Raw genomic sequence first — 16929 nt, 5'->3', positions numbered from 1 at the left:
TCGGCCCCTCCCCCACAGTACAGCGTCACAGCACAGCGACCAGCATTACCCCGCCCCCCGGGGAAACACCTAAGGCTCCGCCCCTTAAAGTAACAGACCCGCCAAGACAAACAAACAAACAAACAAAAAATGGCCCAAATGACAGAACACTTCAAAGCTCCAGAAAAAATACAACTAAGCGAGGAAGAGATAGCCAACCTATCGGATGCACAGTTCAAAGCACTGGTTATCAATATGCTCACAGACTTGGTTGAATCTGTTCGAAAAACAGATGAAAAAATGAAGCCTATGCTAAGAGAAACAAAGGAAAATGTACAGGGAACCAATAGTGATGAGAAGGAAACTGGGACTCAAATCAATGGTATGGACCAGAAGGAAGAAACAAACATTCAACCAGAAAAGAATGAAGAAACAAGAACTTGGAAAAATGAGGAGAGGCTTAGGAACCTCCAGGACACCTTGAAACATTCCAACATCTGAATTATAGGGGTGCCAGAAGGAGAAGAGGAAGAACAAAAAATTGAAAACTTATTTGAACAAATAATGGAGAACTTCCCCGATCTGGCAAAGGAAACAGACTTCCAGGAAGTCCAGGAAGCTGAGAGAGTCCCAAAGAAGCTGGACCCAAGGAGGAACACAACAAGGCACATCATAATTACATTACCCAAGATTAAACGCAAGGACCTACATCCAAGATTACTGTATCCAGCAAAGCTATCATTTAGAATGGAAGGGAAGATAAAATGCTTCTCAGATAAGGTCAAGTTAAAGAAGCTCATCATCACCAAGCCCTTATTATATGAAATGTTAAAGGGAGTTACCTAAGAAAAAGAAGATCAAAAATAGGAACAGTAAAAATGACAGCAAACTCACAGTTATTAATGACCACACATAAAACAAAAACGAGAGCAAGCTAGGCAAACAACTAGAACATGAGGGTTGTCAATAAGGGAGTGGGAGGGGGAGAGGGGGAGAAAGGTACAGAGAATAAGTAGCATAGATGATAGGTGGAAAATAGACAGGGGGAGGGTAAAAATAGTGTAGGAAATGTAGAAGCCAAAGAACTTATAAGTATGACCCATGGACATGAACTATGGGGGGGGTAATGTGGGAGGGAGGGGGGTGGGCAGGATGGAGTGGAGTGGGGGGGGAAATGGGACAACTGTAATAGCATAATCAATAAATATATTAAAAAAAAAGACCATAGTAATCAAAATAGCATGGTACTGGCATAAAAACAGACCTGTAAATCAATGGAACAGAAAAGAGAGCCCAGAAATAAACCCACACCTTTATATTCAATTAATATTTGACAGAGGAAGCAAGCACAAACAATAGGCTAAAGGTAGTTTATTCCATAAATGGTGGTGGGGAAATTGAACAGATATGTGAAGAAAAATGAAACTAATCCACCTTCTTATACCACACACAAAAATAAATTCAAAATGGATCAAAGACTTAAATGTTAGACCTGAAACCATAAAAATCATAGAAGAAACATAGGCAGCAAAATCTCGGACATTGCTCATATCAATATTTTATCAGATATACCTCCCCAGGCAAGGGAAACAAAAGAAAAAATAAATAAATGGGACTACATCCAGCTAAAAAGTTTTTGCACAGCAAAGGAAAAAAACATCACAAAATAAAAAGATAACCCACAGAATAGGAGAACATATTCGCCAATATATCTGATAAGGGGTTAATATAAAAAATGTATAAAGTACTTACAAAACTCAACACCAAAAAAACAAACAACCCAATTAAAATATGGGCAAAGGACCTGAATAGACACTTCTCCAAAGAGGACATACAGATGGCCAATAGACATATGAAAAGATGCTCAACTTCACTAATCATCAGTGAAATGCAAATTAAAACCACAATGAGATACCATCTCACACCTGTCAGAATGGCTATTATCAATATATCAACAAACAACAAGTGCTGGCAAGGATATAGAGAGAGGAGAATGCGTTTGCACTGTTGGTGGGAATGCAGACTGGTGCAGCCACTGTGGAAAGCAGTATGTAGATACCTCAAAAAATTAAAAATGGATCTGCCTTTTGACCCAGGTATCCCACTTCTGGGAATATATCTTAAAGAACCCAAAATACTACTTTGAAAGAACATAAGCACCCCTATGTTCATTGAAGCATTATTTATAATCACCAAGATAGGAGAGTATCTCAAATGCCCATCGGTAGATGAGTGGATAAACAACTATGGGATATTTACACAGTGCAATACTACTTGGCCATAAAAAAGAAGAAAATTTTACCCTCTGTGACAGCATGGGTGGACCTGAAGAACATTATGCTAAGTGAGATAAGCAAGTCAGAGAAAGAAAAATACCATATGATTTCATTCCTATGTGATATCTAATGAACAAACTGAACAAACAAGGAAAATGGGAACAGACTCATAGATGGAGAGCAGGATGACAACTTGGGGTGGGGGAGATTAGAGAGTGGAGGGATTGAGCAGAAAAGAAAAAGGACTCATGGACATGAACGACTATGTGGTGATTGCTGGGGGTAGGGACTGGATAGAAGGGGGCTAAATGGTTATAAATAAAATAAAAAATAAATAATAAAATCAGTAAAAAACAAACAAAAAAAGAAAAATTTTCAAAGAAATCCAGCAATTTACACTTCTGTGGCAAAAAAAAAAAAAAAGCTACTTTTTGAGTTCTCTTTGGCAGGCCCATTTTAAATATATACTTATCACCTGCAGAGCCGGTATTATTATCCATATCTTAGAGATGAGGACACAGTCCTAAACAGGCTGCGTTGCCCTGACGCACAGCTGATGACTAGCTGCTAAACTGCGGTTATTTGGCACCACTTCCTGGGCTCTTTTTACCCCCACCAAGTTTGTTAACCTTTTCTTCCAGGTTCAGCAGACTCATCAGTAACTTCTTGGACTTCATAACATTGTGTTCATTTAGCTCTGGTTTCTAGCAAGGAACCAGACTCCCTCAATAATTTCATTTCAGGCCATTTGCCATCAAGATAACAAATGACTCTTTCAAAATGGAACAATGTTGATGTATTTACCAATCATTCCCCTGGTTTGCAGACTTTGGTTGTATTCAGTCTCCAGTCACTAAAGAGATACTTCTGACCTTGCAGTATAGTTTATAGAACAAAAATGGAAATTATGTGAGACCTGTGCTATCCCCTGACCACCCCCCTCCTCCAACCTCTGTTAGCTAAGGAAGACATTGATAATCACGTGTGGTAGCCTTCCCCACAGGGTTCAGTGCTGGCCTCAGAATCCTTCTCAGTCTGACATTTCAGGCAAACCAATAAATTAAAATTGGCAAGAAATGAAATTCACCTGCCATCACTGATATAAGAAAGCCTCCTTTAAGTTTATTAGATGCAGAAATCTTTCTTAATTAGTAAAATGTCTGAAGTACCAAAAATTATCCAAAAAGTAATAACTTCCAAGTATACACATCTGGAGTTCAAATTGTCTTCTGTAAATCAAAATGTAACCCATAATCAAGAAGAATTTGTAATTAAATCAGAGCATTGGCCAAATAAGCATTGATGTTTACTTTTGATGTAATCATAGAAGTACCTGGTGCTACTTTCCAGAAAACTGAGGTCTCCGGACACCCAAAGTCCTTGTCTGCTTTTATGGGCCTTGAGTTTTTTAGCATTTCAAACGCAATTCCCAGTCAATCAAAGGAGCTGTAAAAATAATCTGATTAGAAATAGAGGGGAATTAAATTTCCTCCTCTCTTGTTCAAAGAACCTTTTTTATGTTTATTCATTCATGTATCAAATACTTACTGAGTGCCAATTCTCCTGGACAGTGCTGAGTGCTGGGGATGCAAATGAGACCGGGATAGAGGGAAAGTCTATCCTCCTGGTTGTGCTCCCCGGGGCAACAGACATACCTGTGGGCAGTTCAGAGGGGCCTGGAGCACCAGGAAGGGACAGGAGGCCTACAAACCTCTGATCTTGTTTGTTGTAGATACTGCTGTAAATAGCTCCAGAAGTTCCTGATACTTCTATCTGAACTACATGGAGCATTTAACAGCCAACTTGACATATCAAAACAAACAAACAAACAAAAACCCTAAGCACAAATATGGTCTTTCAAGTATCAGAGAAAGTTGCTTTTTTTCATGGGAGCTCCAATGTAGTAATTCCTTGAAAGAATTATTCACTATTACTTGAGGATAACAGACCCATATCCCAATGTTTGAAGACTCTTTCCCTAATTTCTCCAGTTCATTTTAAAGGGGAAAAAATGAAATTAGAGGTAATGGGCATATAAGTTAAAGGTAGAAAAAAATAGAAATAGGTACTGTATATTAATTCCTAAATGTAAAATATGAATTTTGGGACTCTCCTGTGGACTTTGGACTGAGTCATAGTTTTATGACTTGGATATTTGAAATATTTAAATAGTTAAGCTATACATTTTCTTCTAAGCTAACCTAAAATTAGAATGTGATCCCTGCTACAGTGCAAATTCCACATGGTCAGGGATTGTCTCCATCCCCCGCACCCAGAACCCGGCATAACACCTGGCAGAGAGTAGACCCTTGATAAATAATTAAGAATAAATGAACAAGCAGACAACTGATCGGGATACTGATGAATTATAATTACTAAGTTCTACTTTCTATCATTGTCATTTCCATTTTGCCTTTGCATCTGATTCAAAATCGTATTGCTCCAATTTTCATTTGACGGTCTCATAGATAGAGAACAGGCTGACAGCCATTGGGGGGCAGATGAAGGGACTGAGCAAAAAAGAAAAAAAAAGGAAAAAACTTACAGACACAGACCCAGTGTGGTGATTGGGAGTGGGTGGGTATGGTAGAGGGCGGTATAGAGGGACTAAATGGTGATGGACAGAGACTTGACTGGGGGTGGTGAACACATAATACAGTGTACAGATCGTGTGTACCTGAAATCTGCTGCATTTTGTTAACCACTGTCACCCCAATAAGTTCAATAAAAAAGGAAAATAAAATAAAATTGCTCCAGTGCTTTCTTTAATACATTGGGTGCATAATCATTTCATAATCATTACTGAGCTTAGGTTATTTCCTTCCTGAGATATTCTACTGATCTGATCTAAAAAAAAAAAAATCTTCCACTTTGAAGGGAGCTGTAACTGTGAAAACAAATTTCAGTATATTGGTTTTACATTTCAGACTACTATAAATAAAAGACTGAGTTTATAAAATGTAGTGTTATCTAAAAGAATATGGTAAACAGCATATTTTGACTAAAGCTTGAGCTCCAGCCATAAAGGCAGATGGATTCTGGCCACCCTGTCCCCACACAATGTTCTTCAGAGCAAAGGAGGGAATCATACCAAACTCCTTGACCTGCTCGTCCTTTTACACTCACAGCCTCCTGGAAAGAAAGGAACCATGTGGACATATGGTGTTGTTGCCTAATGAGTGTTCTTGCTCTGTAAGGTAACAGCACTCTGATTTTCCTTTGAACGTGCAGAACCCATTGAAAGCAGTCTTGGTAGACTGTCAACCACAGCCTCACCTAACCCAGGTATGGTCACATGACTTGAGCAAGCCCAATCCCATGATTTCTTTAGAATCTGAAGCATGAACTCAAAAACAGTACAGAAAAAAAAAAAGCTGAAGCATAATCATTTCAACAGGACCTCCTGATGTTCACTGGTTCCTAATTCCTAGGTTGCATTCCAGGCCCTGTCTAGATTCCTATCCTTCAAGCTATTTGGTTGGCAAAAAAGTTCATGTGGTTTTTTTCCATAAAATAAAAGATACACTTTTCATTTTCACCAATAACTTTATTGATTTGTATATTTTGAGTATGTCGGCTATCTCCCCTATCATGTAACATTGATTATTCTCAATTAATGTCTCTATTTCATTGCTATCAACTTCAACTGGTCTACCTGACTGTGGAGCATTGTCCAGCAAGAAATCTCCAGTGTGAAACTTCACAAACCACTTTTGACATGTTCAGTCAGTTATGAAACTTTCTCCATACACTGCACAAATCTTTTTGTTTTTTATGTTTCAGTTGTATTTTTGCCTTTCTTGAAATAATAGAGCATAATATGCTGAAAATGTCACTTATTTGCTTCCATCAATATTAAAATAGCTACATAAAAATTTTTAAATTTTGATACTATTTTTTAATGCTCACTGATATGACAACTGTAACAACACAATCTAACAAAATTGTTTTCAATGAAGTTAAAGACAACTAAGTGCTATTAGAGCCATCTTACGGAAAAAACCAACAAAACTCTTTAGCCAATTTAATACCAGATATCTTTCCACAAGTCCTGGTTTGTTTTTGTTTTGTTTTTTGCTTAAATTGGCCAGAATCAGTTGTTTTGTCGCTTGCAACCAAAGTCCTAGGTTGCAAGCACTAAGGCCCCTACACCTCTGAGTTCAAAGTTTTTTAAACTTATCTGATAGCCTGGGGTTTAAAGAAGGTATGGTTAGGCCTACTGTGGGCCCACTGTCATGATAAGAAATAGGACGGGATGTATATAACCAATACAAATGTTATTTCCTTTTACAGATGGGGAATAAGTAGGTTTATAGTTGTTCATATGGAAAATAACATTATAATTAATAAATAGTAATGTAAGAATAAACTCTTTTTTCACATATTCACAACTGTAGACCTACTTTTGCCTCACCCTGTATGGTAAGGGTGGACATTCCAGAGCTGATATGGCCCCATTCTGAGCCCAATGAAAAAAGATAGTGAACCCAGAGATTAGAGTTCTTTCCACTACAAACTTCTCACTCCATACAATATGTTAAGATCCCCACTTTTAAGGGGCGCCTCTTTCAGATGGAAGAGGCATTGAGAAGCTGTGTCCACTCACTTGGTACTGCATGTGTGTCCTTTGCACAGAGTACTTGCTGGTTCAGTGATACAACAAAGAGAAGACAATTTTTTTTTTACTTTAAAAAATTATTTATTTATTTATTATATATTGATTGATTATGCTATTACAGTTGTCCCATTTCCGCCCCTTCACCTAACTCCATCCTGCCCACCCTCTCCCTCCCACATCGCCCCCCTATAGTTCATGTCCATGGGTCATACTTATAAGTTCTTTGGCTTCTACATTTCCTACACTATTCTTACCCTCCCCCTGTCTATGTTCCACCTATCATTTATGCTATTTATTCTCTGTACCTTTCCCCCCTCTCTCCCCCTCCCAATCCCCTATTGATAACCCTCCATGTGATCTCCATTTCTGTGGTTCTGTTCCTGTTCTAGTTGTTCGCTTAGTTTTCTTTTGTTTTGGTTTTAGGTGTGGTTGTTAATAACTGTGAGTTTGCTGTCATTTTTACTGTTCATATTTTTTATCTTCTTTTTCTTAGATAAGTCCCTTTAACATTTCATATAATAATGGCTTGGTGACGATGAACTCCTTTAACTTGACCTTATCTGGGAAACACTTTATCTGTCCTTCCATTCTAAATGATAGCTTTGCTGGATACAGTAATCTTGGATGTAGGCCCTTGCCTTTCATGACTTGGAATACTTCTTGCCAGTCCCTTCTTGCCTGTAAGGTCTCTTTGGAGAAATCAGCTGACAGTCTTATGGGCACTCCTTTGTAGGTAACTCTTTCCTTTTCTCTTGCTGCTTCTAAGATTCTCTCCTTCTGTTTCATCTGGGGTAATGTAATGATGATGTGCCTTGGTGTGTTCCTCCTTGGATCCAGCTTCTTTGGTACTCTCTGAGCTTCCTGGATTTCCTGGAAGTCTATTTCCTTTGCCAGACTGGGGAAGTTCTCCTTCATTATTTGTTCAAATAAGTTTTCAATTTTTTGTTCTTCCTCTTCTCCTTCTGGCACCCCTATAATTCAGATGTTGGAACGTTTCAAGATGTCCTGGAGGTTCCTAAACCTCTCCTCATTTTTCTGAATTCTTGTTTCTTCATTCTTTTCTGGTTGGATGTTTCTTTCTTCCTTCTGGTCCACACCATTGATTTGAGTCCCAGTTTCCTTTCCATCACTATTGTTTCCCTGTACATTTTCCTTTGTTTCTCTTGGCATAGCCTTCATTTTTTCATCTAGTTTTCGAACAAATTCAACCAATTCTGTGAGCATCCTAATTACCAGTGTTTTGAACTGTGCATGCGATAGGTTGGCTATCTCTTCCTCGCTTAGTTGTATTTTTTCTGGAGCTTTGAAGTGTTCTGTCATTTGGGCCATTTTTTTTTTTTTGTCTTGGCGAGTCTGTTACTTAAAGGGGCAGAGCCTTAGGTGTTCCCCGGGGGGCGGGGTAATGCTAGTCGCTGCAGTGTGACGCTGTACATGGGGGAGGGGCTGAGAGGGAGCAATGGCGCCTGCTCCACTCTCCGCCAGATTTCAGCCACTCCCTCCACTACCCACAATCAAATTGGGCCCCTCTGGTGCTGGTTCCCGAGTGGGTGGGCTTCTGCACACTCTAGGCCCCTGTGGGTCTCTCCAACAAACTCTCCTGTGAGACTGGGAGTCTCTCCTGCTGCCACCCCAACACCCACGGACGTTTTCAATCAGAGGTTTGAGGCTTTATTTCCCCGCCCTGGAGCCCTGGGTTGCTCGGTCTGCTTCACTCCCCGCTGTTCGTCCTGGTTTATCTGTGCGCGAATGTGGGGCCATAGGGTCTGCTAGTGGTCAGACTGCCTTCCCCTTTCGTCCCACACCCCGCCAGTCTTGGTCCTCCACGGCCACGCGAGTCCTCTCCACCCCGGCGCCCATCTCCGCCCCTCCTACTGGTCTGGATGTATGTTTCTTTTTTATCTACTTGGTGTCGGACTTCCTTGCCGTTCGATTTTCTGTCAGTTCTGGTTGTGCGAGGAAGCGCAGTGTGTCTACCTACGCCGCCATCTTGGTTCTCTTATGAGAAGACAACTTTTAAACCCAGTTTGAGTCACTCCTTTCTCTACAATCCAAGTTCAGTGCACCTTATGATCTGGCCTGGTTCAGGGATAGCTCTCATCAAGGCCATAGAGATAAGAAGATTGGACAACAACACTCAAAAGAGGAAATATTGAGAAGATGGCAAGAGCCATGTGTGCTGACCTCTGCACCAGGAATCAGGTGGACAGAGAAACCTTCAGTGTAGGTCTAAGAGGCAGCCCAAACCAGAATCTGTCCCATGCATCCATCTCTCCTAGTGGTGGACTGGCAGTGTGAGAGAATCTATAGAGCTATAACCCTGGGACTCACCAGCCCAGCAAAATGCATGTTCCCTAAGTGGAAAGCATGTCCTTTTTTGAGGAGATTTTGAGAACTGGATTGGGGTCTTCAGCAATAGCAGCAACTGAAACCAACAGGCCAGCCGCTCAGCTCAAGACATATGTCTTCCAACTGCAGAGAGGCATACCAAGTGCTGGCTTTGGCAGCAGTAGTAGGAGTAAGAGTGTCAAAAAGAACAAGTGTATACGGCCACTCTGGCATCTTTTCCAACTTCACAGATTTCACTAGGAGAGGATTCCAGGTCTCTGGTTCTAAAAGGAGCAACAAATTCTGTAGCAAACAGCATCCTGGGCAGTGACTTGGAGGAGTCCTCAAGCCTCCAAGAGGCACACCCAAATTCCAAACATGAGGTGAAAACCCTCAGAACCAACTTTAAAGATCTTGGACCTAAAGGTCTAATAGGAGAATATACCCTACACAGAGGAAAAGGAATAACAAAGCTCATGAGGGAAAGATGATCCATTTGTCTGGTGCACTGCTTACTCTGCTGTGTCAGTGGAATGTTGAGACAGAGCTGCCTAATTGAAAGTTGCTTAATAGGTTGGTATTCAAGAGTAATGTTAGAGCTGAAGACATGGTGTAGAAAGGCATAGAAACCATGGAAATGGGTGGTGTACCTTGGAGAGAATGCATCAGGAGAGCAAATTAAAAAGGCAAAGGAGGGAAACTGGACAATTCCAAAATTTAAGAGATGATAAGAAGAGAAGGGTCCCATGAAGGAGACAGAAAAACAATGGTAAAGATCAAGATTTCTGAACATCAGTGTGAGAGACATTTGGGGCCTGATCGTTCACTGTCACAGGGAGCTGTCCTATGCATTTGTTTAACAACATCCTTGGCCTCTACCTCTTACCTGCCAGTAGCACCCTCATCTGCTTGTGACAACCAAAAATGCCACCAAACATTCTTAAATGTCTACCACTAAGTGAGAAAAGACCATCCATAATTGAAAACCACTGATCAGAGGTGTAGAAGGGAAACTGGAAGCAAATTATGTCACAAAAACCAAAAGCTTACTTACAATGTAATTAACAACGAGAAATGCCTCAGAGGTGTTGATTGAAATGAAAGTCATTGGTGAACTGAGAGTAGTTTTAATGGAACAATTTAGGATGGACACCAGTCTAGCTGAAATCCACACAACAAATAAATAGTAAGAAAACTCAAAAGTTAAAAGGCTGTTTTGTTGAACTGGGTGACTCTTTTCAGGTCTCTTTCAACTCTGAAATTTTATAATTCCAGATGACCTCCAAGTAAGATATTTTGAGATCCCTCAAGCCCTGTTCTGCTGGTGGCTGCCTACTTTTTTTACATGTAAAACTAGCCATGTCTCTGCTTGCCCTACTCAAGTCATATGAAATAAAAATCCAAGGAACTACAAATTGCTATGTGGTCTGGACCCAATGCATGATGAAAACTAAGTATGGTTTTCTTTATGTCATCACATAAACAACAGTTAAGCAATAAAAATTTGCCAGGCTTTAAAGGAAGTTGTGGTTTAGAAAGAGGCTGAGATTATAAGTGAATCTGAAGGTTCAGGTTTAAGGTTGGTCTGAGAAGAAAGGAATGGGGTTGAAGGCACCCCGGGGCCTGCTGGAAGCATCGTGCATCTTTCAGCCACTCCAGAGTTCATCCCAGGGGCTGGCTGGGATGAGGGGAGTCCTGTCCAGTGAGGGCTGACATGCCCTGAGAAGGCCATGGGAAGCCAGCATGGCAAATAGTCTACACAATTGCCAGTACTCTCTCTGGTTTTTAAAAAACAAAACCTTGCTGGATGGCTTAGTTGGTTGGAGCATTGTCCCATACACCATATATGTTATGGGTTTGATCCCCAGTCAGGGCACATATGTGGGATGGGGGTTTGATCCCTAGTCTGGGTGAGTGAGGGAGGCAACTGATCAATGTCTGCCTCTCACATTGGTATTTCTCCCTCTGTCTGTAAAATCATTAAACATATCCTTGGGTGAGAATTTAAAAAAAAAAAAAAAACGCTAACTTCTAGAGTAAAAAAGAAATTGAAAGCAGAGATCAGGTTTTCCAGCTAAGAAATAAAGCATAGCAGAGATATTTTTTAAATGCTGATTTGAGAAATAAGAAACAAGAGTTTTAGTACTAGTTTAGTTACTAATAAAAAGTGAATCACTCCCCTTCTATGCACTCAGTTTCTACACCTGACCTAGATGGTAAGCAAAATGTCTTCTGCTTCTCTAGTGGAGTAGGGCATTTGTGGCATGGGTTTCCACTGTTGAGGTTTTTATTACACTTTACACAGGGTCTGGCAGAAGTAACTCCTGCTTGAGTGTGGTTGGTAGGGTAATAACATGGGTATAATTGTTTATAGTTTTAATTTGAACATTTCGCCTAAAATGTCATATGGTGTGCCTGAGTATGATATTGTTATGTTACAGAATTACATGCTTATGATTTTTAATAAAATATTTTGTAATAAAAAGGGGTGTTATTTGTGCTGGACCCTGTAGTCACAATATGGCTCATTTAATTGGCTGTCCTCCCACCAGACTGTCAGTTCCCCCAGCACTGAGCACCCAGCACCATGCAGTACTTGATAAATACCTGTTGGAGGAAATGAATACAAAATGCCAGCCCGAATGCCTCTAAAAGGCAGCTCTAGGAAAAGGTGACTTTACATAAATCTTTAAGAAGTGAGCCAGATCAGAGCTTCCCCCTTCACTTTACCTCTTTAAATTTTTATAAAAGACTGGCAATTGTATATAATAAGTGGCAATAACTTAAAACAGTTCCCACACTTCTGACATGAATAGCACTACCATCCTGTCTTATGACTTCCAAATAAAGCAAAATTGGAAACTGCATCTCAAGTCATCTATCTTGAAAAACATTCCAACACTACTACTCCTGTTATATATGTTTCTGACATGCCCCAAAGAGGTAAATTTCACTTGGGATGCTGAGAGGATGAATAAAAGAACAAAACATGAAATACTTGGAGGTAAAATATTCTGTTTGTGAATTTCTCTATAGGATAGATCATTAGGAATGGGATGTCTAGACACTAAGAACCTCTACAAGTTCCCAGAGTTACACCCAAGGATTGTTTATTTTAAACTGATTAATTTTATGTTATGTGAATTTTACCTCAATAATTTTTTAAAAGATAGCATCTCAAATATATTTTTCTTGTGAATGTGCTTTTTCAAAAAGAAAAGAAAACAAAGCAAAACACTTTAGCCCTGGCCAGGTAGTTCAGTTGGTTAGGGCATCATCCCAGTAAGTTAAGGTTTGGGGTTTCATCTCTGGTCAGGGCACATACAAGAAGCAACTGATGAATGCATAAATAAATGAAACGAACTGATGTCTCTCTCACAAATCAATAAATTAAAATAATACTTTATTAATTCCAAATTAAAGAATTCTTTCTGGAGAAAGGCCCAGAAAAAGAATATAGAGCTGTTTGTAATTCACTGTTAAATTGCAAATGCTGCTTTTGCATAATATGGATCAGTAAGGTGTTTGGTGATGAGAGTTCATTGGACGCCATTTTTCCAAAATAGAGGATGCTATTTCTGAAATGATTCTTTGTGTATTCACAGTTAAATCTAATCTTTGTTTCTTAGTTTATAGAAAGACTCCTTTTTTAAAGCCCCAATTTGTGACTTGAGTAACTAAAGGAGACTAAGGATGCTGCTCATTGATGATTGATCCTTCCTCCTCCTCAGATCCTATGTTTTTAGGCCAGTGTAATACTTTACTTGGGCCACCATAACAGAATATAACAAAAATTAATTTCCTCACAGTTCTGGAGGTTAGAGATCCAAAATCAAGGATCAGCAGTTTTGGTTTCCCTTGAAGCCTCTCTCTGTGGCTTGCAGATGGCACCTTCTCTTTGTGTCCTCATATGATCTTTGTCCTGTGCACACATCCCTGGTGTTTCTCCGTATCTCCTAATTTCCTTTTCTTATGAGGACACCGGTCACATAGGATTAGGACTTACCCCAACAGCCTCATTTTTACTTATTCACTTCTTCAAAGGTCCAATCTCCAAATATAATTTGAGTACTGAGGTACTGGATGATAAGGCTTCAACATATGAGTTTGGGAGGAATACAATTCAGCTCATAACAGGCAGTACCTAAACTGACCTAAACTAATTACAAAAGTTGCAAATAATAGTGCAATATTAAAGTATATTCAACCTTACCATTGACAAAGACAGTTTCATTACATTTTTTCTCATTTTGCTTCTGTAGCCAAAAGAAAACCATAATTATTTTAAACAGCATAAAGATGCTTTTACTTTCCAAGGATCTAATTTTTGCTAGGCAAGGCTTAGTTATCAATGAAGGAATCCTAATCAAGTTCTGGATAATTTTAATACCTTTTAAAATTCATGATACATTGTAGATTTAACTAGATGAATATTAGAGGACATAGAGACTTCTTCCCATTGGGAAATACATGACTTTTCCAAGCCTGATTCCCAATTTGTAAAGTAGAAATGATACCCATCTTGTCTATATCACTAGATAGCATTGGAAAGACTTTGAAATAACATATAATAACAATAATTCTCATTTATGAAACGTAACATCAGTACAAGGTGAAACTATTAATAATGCTGTCCAGTGTAACAAATGGTGGGTGATGTGATATGTTATACAAAAAAACTTTTATGAATAAAAGCTTTTCTTAAAAAAAGGGTTTATTGATTCAAATGCAAGCCAAAAAAGGACCAGGTTCTGGGGCATGCAGTCTGTACCACCACCAGCAGGGCTAGGCAAAAGAAGATAACCATTTCCACTGTCCCACCATTGATGAGGGACACTTTATACATTATGTTTTGGGGAGGAAAGATGTAAGTTAATAAGGAGGATGGGAAAAAATGAAGCAGGGGATATTCTATGCCAGGTACATAGTTTGTAAGTAAGAAATATTTACTACTTTTGATTGGTCACAAGCAACAGTTCTGCAAGTTCGTGCACATGCAGGATGCTGTGACATCTGTGGTCACTACAGAAGTTCACTCAAAGTTGTAGCATGCATTCGGAGATGTGAGCAATCTACTGTTAGTTGGCCCACGGCAATGAACTGGTTAAATACTCTCACCATAATTTAATTTAGGACATCTCAGAATTTTTCTCCTGTCAAATTAGATAAGGAATTTGACAAAACTTCTTAGATAATTTTTATGTGGCTTTTACTTTTTCATCTTAGCTTTACTTCAGGAATTATTGAATGAGTTTAGAAGGAGTAGTGAAATGCACTTTTCGTCATTAAGCAAGCTGCTTTTTCCATTAACTAAGAAAAAATTCTGGAGGTGGGGTTTAGGAAAGGAAGACACTCAGCCAGATTCTAATTTTGTTTCCCTCTATATATGCATTTCTTTGGCATAAATTTGTTTGAACTCAATCAGTACTCCCTTTGTGACGGATATGTGTGACATGAAGGGGACTTGAGAATTGGACCAGTGTCTATGGCAACACATCATTCTAAGGATATGTACTACCTGATGGAAAAAGAGAGGAGCTAGATGAATGACAGGAGAAAGGTAGCAATCAACATCAATTTGTCTTTTGTACATAAGGATTCTCTTTCTTTCAATGCAAGTTCAAAGCTTTCCCTTTTTTGCCTTTCCTTTCAATATAAATACTCATCAAGGAAACATTAGGCTTAGAGAAGATTCTCACAATTGGTCATTGCTTTCTCTTTTCTCCCTTGTTACATGTTGTGAATACTGTAGGAAGGCTAAGTTTTTAACACTAATTATTTCAATCCTGATTTATTATTCAGTTTTGCAACTGTCATTCTCCATATACCTCTGTTTCCACACTTAACTCTGAAGGTTATAGGTAAGATAAAGATGATGCATATAGGAGAAGAAACCAAGATGGAGGCATAGGTAGACACACTGTGCCTCCTCGAACAACCAAAAGAGGACAACAACAATTTAAAAACAAAAAACAACCAGAACTGACAGAAAATTGAACCACATGGAAGTCCGACAACCAAGGAGATAAAGAAGAAACATTCATCCCGACCGGTAAGAGGGGGCAGAGACAGGTACCCAGGGCAGCTGGGGTGGACAGGACTGCGGCAACACAGATGGACCCAGAGACTGGCAGATTGTGGAATGAACAGGGCAGGCAGTGCGACCGCTAACAGACCCCGCAGCCCCACATTCACGCATAGATAGACCGGGAAGAACGGCTGGGGAGCGAAGTAGACTGCACAACCCATGGCTCCAGCTCAGGGAAATAAAGCCTCAAACCTCTGATTGAAAACACCCATGGGGGTTGAGGAGGCAGCAGGAGAAACTCCCAGCCTCATAGGAGAGGTCGTTGGAGAGACCAACAGGGGCCTAGAGCGTGCACAAACCCACCCACTAGGGAATCAGCACTAGAGGGGCCCAGTTTGATTGTGGGTAGCAGAGGGAGTGACTTAAATCTGGCAGAGAGTGGAGTAAGCGCCATTGCTCCCTCTCGGCCCCTCCCCCACATACAGCATCACAGCACAGCAACCAGCATTACACCCCCCCCCCCCCCCGTGAACACCTAAGGCTCCGCCCCTTTACATAACAGGTGCACCAAGACAAAAAAAAAAGTCCCAAATGAAAGAACAGATCAAGCTCCAGAAAAAATACAATTAAGCAACAAAGAGATAGCCAACCTATTAGATGCACAGTTCAAAACACTGGTAATCAGGAAGCTCACAGAATTGGTTGAATTTGGTCGCAAATTAGATGAAAAAATGAAGCCTATGCTAAGAGAAACAGAAGAAAATGTACAGGGAACCAATAGTGATGCAAAGGAAACTGGGACTCAAATCAATGGTGTGGACCAGAAGGAAGAAAGAAACATCAACCAGCAAAGAATGAAGAAACAAGAATTCGGAAAAATGAGGAGAGGCTTAGGAACCTCCAGGACATCTTTAAATGTTCCAACATCCGAATTACAGGGGTGCCAGAAGGAGAAGAGGAAGAACAAAAAATTGAAAACTTATTTGAACAAATAATCAAGGAGAACTTCCCTAATCTGGCAAAGGAAATAGACTTCCAGGAAGTCCAGGAAGCTCAGAGAGTCCCAAAGAAGCTGGACCCAAGGAGGAACACACCAAGGCACATCATAATTACATTACTCAAGATTAAGCAGAAGGAGAGATTCTGAGAAGCATCAAGAGAAAAGGACACAAGTGCCTACAAAGGAGTTGCCATAAGACTGTCAGCTGATTTCTCAAAAGAGACCTTACAGGAAAGAAGGGGCTGGAAAGAAGTATTTGAAGTCAGGAAACGCAAGGACCTGCATCCAAGATTACTGTATCCAGCAAAGCTATCATTTAGAATGGAAGGGCAGATAAAGTGCTTCTCAGATCAGGTCAAGTTCAAGGAGTTCATCATCACCAAGCCCTTATTATATGAAATGTTAAAGGGACTTATCTAAGAAAAAGAAGATAAAAAATATGAACAGTAAAAATGACAGCAAACTCACAGTTATTAACAACCACACCTAAAACAAGAACAAAAGCAAACTAAGCAAACAACTAGAATAGGAACAGAACCACAGAAATGGAGATCACATGAAAGGTTATTAATAAGGGAGTGGGAGGGGGAGAGAGGGGGGAAAGGTACAGAGAATAAGTAGCATGAATGATAGGTAGAAAATAGACAGGGGGAAGGTAAGAATAGTGTAGGAAATGTAGAAGCCAAAGAACTCATAAGTGTGA

The sequence above is a fragment of the Desmodus rotundus genome, chromosome 8 (assembly GCF_022682495.2).
Source record: "Desmodus rotundus isolate HL8 chromosome 8, HLdesRot8A.1, whole genome shotgun sequence".
Taxonomy (NCBI): Eukaryota; Metazoa; Chordata; class Mammalia; order Chiroptera; family Phyllostomidae; genus Desmodus; species Desmodus rotundus.
The sequence above is the reverse complement of the archived record's forward strand: the minus strand, read 5'-3'. Positions refer to the sequence as shown.